General features: G+C 41.7%; 1 protein-coding gene across 1 annotated transcript in view; it reads right to left on the reverse strand.

Moving 5' to 3' along the window:
• The window catches only part of MGAT5 (alpha-1,6-mannosylglycoprotein 6-beta-N-acetylglucosaminyltransferase), a 129,652-nt gene extending 121,401 nt beyond the window's left edge, over positions 1-8,251 (reverse strand). Inside the window, exon 1 of the mRNA XM_054208384.1 lies at positions 8,135-8,251. The gene's annotated coding sequence lies outside the window, so the exon portion shown is untranslated. The remainder of the gene's footprint in view (positions 1-8,134) is intronic.
• Between the last annotated feature and the right edge of the window lie 382 nt (positions 8,252-8,633).

An 8,633-nucleotide genomic window follows, 5' to 3' on the forward strand; every position in this document is an offset into this window, starting at 1 on the left:
TGAGAACAATAAGCTTCTGCAGAAGTCTCAAACCACTCAGATCTAGGTTCAGACATATGTCAAATCGCTTTGTCAAACACTCATCCAACTCAGTTTCATTTTGCACATCATTAAAGAAGTCAGAAGTTTTTATTTTACTGATTATCTAATTTCTTGAACATATGACTGTGAAGCTACCGAAAAAATCTGGGAAAGTATTCTAACAAGAACTACAGATTACTATCTTATCTATAAGGAGTACAGTTTATATTTTGCTTTCAAGAGAAGTTATGATATCAAAACAAAAAAATATTTTTCTAGAACTGATTTATAAAAAATTCAACTGATATCTTAGAAAATAACTATTAGAAATAATAATCTAATATTTTAAAGTATAACCGTAACATATTAATTTAACTTGGTTTCAGGCTTTTAAAATTAGACTAAGTATTCAGAACTGGTTGATTTTATCTATAGTAAAATAGCTTTTAGCTTAAGTAGAAAAACCACTGGAAGCATTTTTTTGCAGCATTCTCCTCCTGCATGCTTTTTCCCAGACTAGTAAAAGAAAAGTAGCTGCACAACACAAATATATGTTAAGCATAAACAGAACAATACTGCATTTCACCATGTTCTTGGTGGATCAATAGCACTGACTGAGAACCTGGATTTCATGAAGAGAAATAGAGGAAGGGAAACTGTTCATTTTCACAAGAACTTACAAAAACAAATCAATGTGCTACAGAACTGATTGGAATAATATCGCTTTAATAATCTGGTCAAATCATGTACAACCTAGGCTGAAGTCTGAGTGGTAAAGATTGAGAAATCTTTGTGTCTCTTTCCCCCCTTATAAAGAGTGTTCCACATCCTTTTCCTGTTCTGTCAGATCAGGAAACACAAATACTGATTTCACCGACAAATCCTACCAAAATACAGAAGTGACAGCTCTTAATTAAATCTAAGAAAAACATTAGATATTCTAATTTGGCTATATGCCTATTCAAATTTAATGTCCAATTCCTAAATGTAGTTGACGTCCAGACAAACAGTCTGAGCTTTTCAAAAGCCTCTCTCAAACAATTTGTTTGGTTCAGTCCTCCAAATATTTTTTCAGACTTTTTCCTGATCTCTCTGGAACTTTTTTCCACAATCCCTGCAGTAGATGTATGTATTTTAACATTTCCTACCTTAAACTCCACCAACACGGAGACCAAGAAATACTCATTTTTATGCTTCTACTCACTGCTTGCAAATATGCTTCTAAGACCTCCACAACCCGAGCATCACATTGGTGCCTCACTTAGACTGCTTGCCCGCTTGGTGTTTTTTTTTTTTTTAAACATCTCATTGCTACCCAAGGAATAGCTTTTGCAGACCCTCTTCCTGACAGTATCATCTCTGAATCCACTACGTGTCTACCATTAACCAAATGCATTTTTGTCAGGATTGTTAGAATGTTTCAAGAGCTGAGGTGCTGGAGGGTTTTGGAGGCATCTCTTGATTTTTCTTTTTCTTTTGGTATGCATGTACTTGTGTGTGTGAAGTAGGTGGGAAAGTTCGTATCCATATACAATGTACTAGTACCTAAAGAGAACACTGTTGTCAAGCTCCTTTAACTTTACTGCAGGAGTTTGCCAAATAGGTGTGAAAGTTTCTATGTTAAGAATATTACAGGTTTTTCCTAGGTATGAAATATATCTGTCTGCTTAATTTTTTTTTTTTTTCAGGGAGACAGCTCCTTTGCCATGTGGCTCAGAAATTCCAAGATCAGGTAAACAAACAAAGACACACCAAGATAATACTCTATATTCTTTTTAGGAAAAATGGGCCCATTTTAATGTACAATTCATACCAAAAGCAAGACAAAGAGAAAACTCATCCTGAGAATCTGAAGATGAAGATCTGGTTGCTGCTCTTTGCTGAATATTTCTAGACAGATTCTGTGTTTTCCTTATTTATTGCTATTTTAATTATTTAAAAAAAGCAAGCTTTAATTACATCTACACAGAAATGGGCAATTTAAACCAACATCAGGAGTAGCAAACTATGTCATGGTTCATGTTACTTGTAGTAATATTTTCACGGCATTAGTACTGGAAGCATTTCTTTTAGGCAGAAATAGCCTTCACACTACAGCGCATTGGAACAGTGCAGGACTTCTACAGTTAGGTCATGCAAACAGTTTCATTCATCATTCAATACAATCATGTTACAATGTCTTGGTATAGAATGGATAAATAACATCAAACCTGGGTAACTACCAGTTTAGAAACATTCCTCACATTTATTCTAGGCTTTGGTTTTGTTTTGTGGGTTTTTTAAACAAGCTTTTCAGAAAAAAAGTATGTCTGATACAGAGGTCTAACGGTACAGCATAAAACTTTCTCAAGAGAAACTTAAAGCTAATATTTTCGCTCTTCTTTTATCTACCATATAGAAAATTAAATTGTTGCACAAACTGTACTTGAACAGAATCTGTCAAGAAAGATTCATGGAAGTTACTTAAAAGATTGTTAGGAAGTAGATGATCTGTTCAAAGATTTTTGCTATGAATACCATATCAATGTTCCAATTAATTGAATGAAGGAGTTACGTATATTTTTCTTAACTCATGTATTCTATGTAGACAAGTTTTACATGACTAATGAAACATTTCAGATAGATCACCTTCAATCAAAAGACATTTTACAAAAAAAGAAAAAAAGGGTCATAATAGCAAAAAAAATACAAGTTTAGTTACATGGTCCCTCATACTTGAAATTATCTTCCAGGTGTACCACGTGCATACTACAGTCATGCTCTGCAGAGTTCCAGGGAAACCCCAAAAAAATGCATTGAAGCTGCACTGCACTGTATTAATTCTCTGGAGAAAAGAAACACACAGAGGGACAAAAAAAAAAAAAAGGAAAAAGCATTTTACATGCAAAAGAACTACTGCCTAAGTGAATATATGCAGATACCTTTGTACTAACAAGGATCTTATGTAAGAATGTGTTAATCCACTTTAGTCACACATATCACAGACAAGAGGACTATTAGACAATGTGGTAGAGTCTAAAGGTTCAGCATCTTGAGATGTCACATGTCCAAAAAACATACAGATCATAAAATATAACCTTAGCAGGAATGATAATTCATTGCAGCTTGTGCCTTTCATGACAACTTAGAATCATAAAATCATTTAGGCTGGAAAAGACCTTGATGATTGAGTCCAACTGTAAACCTAACACTACCAAGTCCACCACTAAACCATGTTCCTCAGCGCCACATCTACCTATCTTTTAAATACCTCCAGGGATGGTGACTCAACCACTACCCTGGGCAGCCTGTTCCAATGCTTGATAACACTTTCAGTGAAGAAATTTTTCCTAGTATGCTATCTACTACTTGATTAGTAGCTATCTGAAAATGCTTTGCTAGGACCTCAGTACAGGTTATATAAAAAGCTGTACCAGTCAGGGTGCATGTATGACTTGTCTGTTTCCTAGGGAAGGGAGGAACACAACCTTAACAGGCAATGGAAAAAAAGAAGCAATAAACTTCATTACCTAACTCTAACAAGAATGATGAAAAGGTTTTAGTTATAAACTATTCTAGGTAAATGCAACCACAAGGAATACGTTATATGGCAAAAATGTATATACAAAGAAATGCAACAAACTACACGACGCATGAGCAACAACCAATAAAAGTAAAATCAGGTTCTGCCTGAAAACTTGTAACCAATAAAAATCCCTTTGTCTAAAGGACAAAAAGGTCAAAAGAGGCAGTTGATAGCTTTCAAAGATTACAGGCTTTTATCAGGATATAAAAATCAGTAAGACAAACGTCAGTAGGTTAGACTAATAATCAAGGTTAAACAGTTGGGAATGCCTGTGGTATGTATGAAGAAATACCGTTTAGCTAACAGGAATAAGAGGACCTTGTGAGACTCAAAGGCCCAGGATCACAGGATTCTTCTCATACAAACCATAAATAATAAATCAAATGAATCACAGCATTGACTTAAGCTCTCCTCATGAACAGGATGTTGCTACTTAGAGTACTCTAGGAGGGAATCCCTGTCCCCCAAACTAATTTGCTCTTCTCTGTTCTTTCACTGCAGTGTCGCCCTAGTATGCAAGCCACTACAGACATATGAAAATGCCATAATTTTAGCAGAAGTTCCTCAAAGGACCTACATCCTGGCCTGAGCGCACGCATAGACCTTGGGCTTGAAGGATTCCCCTGATTAAATCGGACAAGACTTCTTGTTGTAAGCCAAGAACAAAAGCCCACGAATTCATCTTAAGACAGCTGAACTATTCCAGCTTGAATAGAAGAATAAGGCTATCCACCCTGATAAGAGTTTGCACTGTCAGAAAGAGATGCTGCCTCATATCTGGGAGGCTGTGTCAGCACTTGTGTCACCAATTCTCCATCATTATGGTGGCTGCTCCTCAAATGCCATCCAGCTCAGAGAGCCCATGCCAATATCCAAAACTGAACTAATATAAGTTTGTATAAAACCCTAGTCAGCTTCTCTTTGTAGTGATGAGTTACAGTACGTGAGTTATCAACTCACATAAACAAACAAGAAGTGGTGAAAAAAGATGGGGTCAGAAGTAATGGAAATCAAGCCACTATTCAAAACACGATCTCAATGAGACTTATTTTCACAGAATTTATACTTCCTTATGTTATAGATCTGGGGTCTTCAAGAAAACAAAGTGAAACAGATAATGAAGCCTTTACAACTTCAATAATGCATGCCAATAACAGGAGGCTAAAAGAACAAAACAACAGGGTTTTGAGTGTGCATGCATACACACAGAGGTAAATACAAAATATTTTTTAGGTTTTGGTGTTGGGGTTTTTTTGTTTGTTTAAGTCCATATGTATATGTGGTATATGAAATGCAGAGATGCATAAATACTTAGCAAAAGCAGAGAGGAATAAAGGATGACCTTATTCCACTCCAATCAGTTCAGAATTTTTTGAAATTGAAGATGCAGTAATAGCAAAACTGCTTGATTCCTGAAAGAGTTTCCACTCATCTGATTCCCAGCTGATTAGCACTGTGCAGCATGTTCATTTCTTTCAGCAGATGCTTCCGATGTTCATTACCAAGTGCTGCTGCTGGAGTATTGCTCTGGTTCCAAACCAGGCTACGCAGAAGAGTTCTGCAGACACTTTGGGAATAACGTGACATAAATGAAAATACTATCAGAACCTGGCTTTTTTGATATTCATCATATTGTATTTCTTTCCACCAACTATTTAAACTATTTCACCAACTATTAAAGATAGACTAAGTCACACAATCTGTTGGCAAATAACAAAAAAAGTAATGTTTGCCACTGAATCTCCCTTATCACTCCTCTTCCTATCAATAAAACTCAACTAATTCTCCCACTCTCTCATCAAACACTGATATGGTCTTCTTCAGGTCTCAATCTGCTCAAAACATGAACACTGCATTCACATAAGCCTTTGAAACACGTACCACATAGCTAATAATCAAGTTACTATATCAGCAAAGGGCAGTTAAAGCCAACTACTCCTGAAGTTCTATTAGAATTTTAGAGCCAAGATGAGAAAGAAAACTGCATACTAAGCTATTTTATTAAACAGAAGCAAAAGCAGAGTGAAGTTGTTAGATGACAATAGCATACAATGCCAAAAACACAGCCTTGCAAACAAAATAAAAAAAATAAAGATTCGAACTTGAGGGGACATGTGTGGCGCTAATAAAATTCTACATATTATCTCAAGCACAGAAGTTAATGGTATAAAGCTTTCTTTTTTTTAAAAAAAGGGAAAGGAAGGGAATCTGGTTGGAAGGCAATGACTTAAAATTGTACAGCAATTTTCTTTATTCTAAGTCATTTTAGGAATTCAGAACACTTGATTATTTTGCCAGATTCGATTTCATGAAGCAGATTAAGGACTTTAGATGATCTGCATCCAGTGTTGCTGGCTGCTTCCTAAGTTTTAGGCAGTTTAGTTTTTGGAGCTTAAACAACATGATCTTCTTATATTCAGTCACTTTGTCTTTCAGCATCATTTCAGTCCAGGCTGTATAAGCTGCCTTCCTCTTGGACAGCACGATGGATTTATCGCCCAGGAAAGAGGAAGCATATGTTCTTATTTAATCCTTATTCTGCTTGTACAGAATAAATCCATATTCTATATAAGAGGAACAGAAAACTGTCTGCATAAGTTAAATTACGAACAAGATAGATACATTCCTTTCCCTAAGCATAGTGCTCCATGTGCCATTTTAAGAGCAAACTACTCCCTACATCATCTCATACAGGTAAAGATCAGGAAGCAATAGTGAAAGTTACCTTATATGTAACAAAACCACCAGAAAAGAAAAAGTGAAGGTTTCTTTCCTACTATTAGGCTCAGGACAGCCACCGGTAATTATATGAACTGTGGGTGTTGCAGTAGGCAGAGTTTCTCATGAAGAACAGTGAGAGTCATTACACAGAGATGAAGAAGGAAAAAGGTAAATCATCCACTCAGACTAAATTGGACTCCATGTCCCCAGGCAAAATGGTTTCAATAATAAATAACAAGAACTAACCGGTTCCTCCTTTTTTGCAAGCTTTTCAGTCTCTTATGAAATGGCGAAAGTATTTTGAAAGAAATGAGATCACCTCATTGATTTGGGAGTAAAGACATACCCCTAGCTTGCAAACAACTTCAAATGCTGTCCTCCTGAGGACAAAGATTAACAGATACAGCACCAGACATTCCCTCCACCTTACTTGCATTTTCTACACACAAGGCTGTTTGCTGAGATAAAGCACTTGCACTGCACTAAGTCAAAATTCATTCCTGTATTTAGGATTATGAGTCATGCTGTTGAAAAAGCTATCATACTATTTCATGGGGACAAGGTGATACAGCTTTTTAGACAAGTAAGACTGTATACTAGTATAACATGAATCTCAAGAGTGAGCCTTCATTTAAAGAGTATTTTATTCTTGTTGCAGTTATCAAGCAAGACTGATGTATCAAGACCTAATGTAAGAATTAGGAATTCATTCTCCCAAGTCTACCTACCACAATGCCAGAAAGAGAAATGTGCACTCAGAAGACAAGATTGATATTATACCATATCTGGAAAAGATGGAACCTACACTCCCTACGTTAACACCTAGGAAGCCTCTAGCGAGATTTAATTCCTCAAAACTGAGTGACATTTATTTTGCCCCTAAATACATTGAAAAATAAATTTATCTTAAATAGTTGCTAAAACTCAAGGGAGACAATTAAAGTGGCCCCTGCAATTCTTGTTTCACATAGGTCCGCACCCCTATGCAGCCACATCAGGTCAGGCACTGCTTTTCACAGACAGATAAATCCCTACGACCAAACCACAAGATGATGCGTAAGAAATACCAAACCTGACAAATTGTTACTTCCAACCTCAAGCTCAATGCACCTCTGGCGATAAAGTAGTAGCCATGGCAGAGCACAGCACCGTTGGCGCACAGATGACAGTTTTCAGGCACCTTTCTCTCAAATTCGCTTCCTAGAGGTTTACGAAGTCCGAAGAGGAAACGAAACCAGCATCGGGTGGAACCCAGAGCTCCGTCAATGGGATCGCAAGGGGGACATCTCAACGGACTTTCGCCCCAGATCCATCCTCCCACCCGCTGCAACGCTTCCCACCCGCGCTTCGCTCCAACCTCCGCCCGCCCAGCCCAGCCCAGCACACGGCGGGCGGCCACCGCCGGGCTCCCTGGGGCCGCCCCCGCCACCTCCGGAGGCACATCCCGGGGCCCGGCTCCGCTTGGGGGGCGGCAGCCGAGACGCTCCGCGGCGGGGCTGGCCGCGGAAGGTCGTTACGCAAGGTGACGGGGGCGGCCGGGCCGCCGCAAGGACGGGCCCCGCCGCACCGGAGCGGCTGCCTCCGCGATCCCCCTCCCTCCATCCCTCCTGCCCCGCACTCGCGCTGTGCCGCCCCCGGCCCCGCACAGCCGCGGCGGGGACACTGAGGAGACCACTCTCCCTCACGGCCCGCGGAGCCGCTGCGGCCTGAGGGGAGGCTGGGGGGGCAGGGGACGGGGCAACGGCGGCGGCGACCCCCCCGCAACCTCCATCGGGGCTGGGCGCGGCACCGGTTCCCCCGCCACCCCCAAGCCCGGCGCCGCCTCACCTCCTCCGGCGCCGCCGGTGCGCAGCCCCCCGCGCCGGCAGGAGCGCATCGCCCATGGTCCGCGGCGGAGGCCGGCGCGGGCTGAGGGGCGGCCGCCGCGCCCGCCGTGGGGGCCGGGCCACCTGGAGGCGGGCGGGCGCAAGGGAGCGTCTGCAAACTGCCAGCCGCCAGCCAGGGCGCGGCGCGGCACAGGCAGCGCCCGCCCGTGTGCAGGCGGGCGCGTGAGGAGAGGAGGAGAGCGCGCGCGAACGGCCTTGCCCAGGCCGGAAGCGGCTGTGACAGGCCGAGGCAGAGCGAAGGGAGCGTGTGCAAAGTGCCTGCCCGGCTGCGGGGCGGGGGCGCGGCGCTGAGCGGGGCGTCCGCGGGTGTGAGGAGAAACGCGCTCCTTTCTCCGGTGGGGAACGCCCACGAGCCCGCCGGCTGAGGCGACGCCTCAGCCCGGCGTTTCTGAGGGGCGGCCTTGGCCCCCGCCGCAGCCCCGGCCTCGCCCTCCCTCGAG

The sequence above is a fragment of the Rissa tridactyla genome, chromosome 7, assembly GCF_028500815.1.
Source record: "Rissa tridactyla isolate bRisTri1 chromosome 7, bRisTri1.patW.cur.20221130, whole genome shotgun sequence".
Lineage (NCBI taxonomy): Eukaryota > Metazoa > Chordata > Aves > Charadriiformes > Laridae > Rissa > Rissa tridactyla.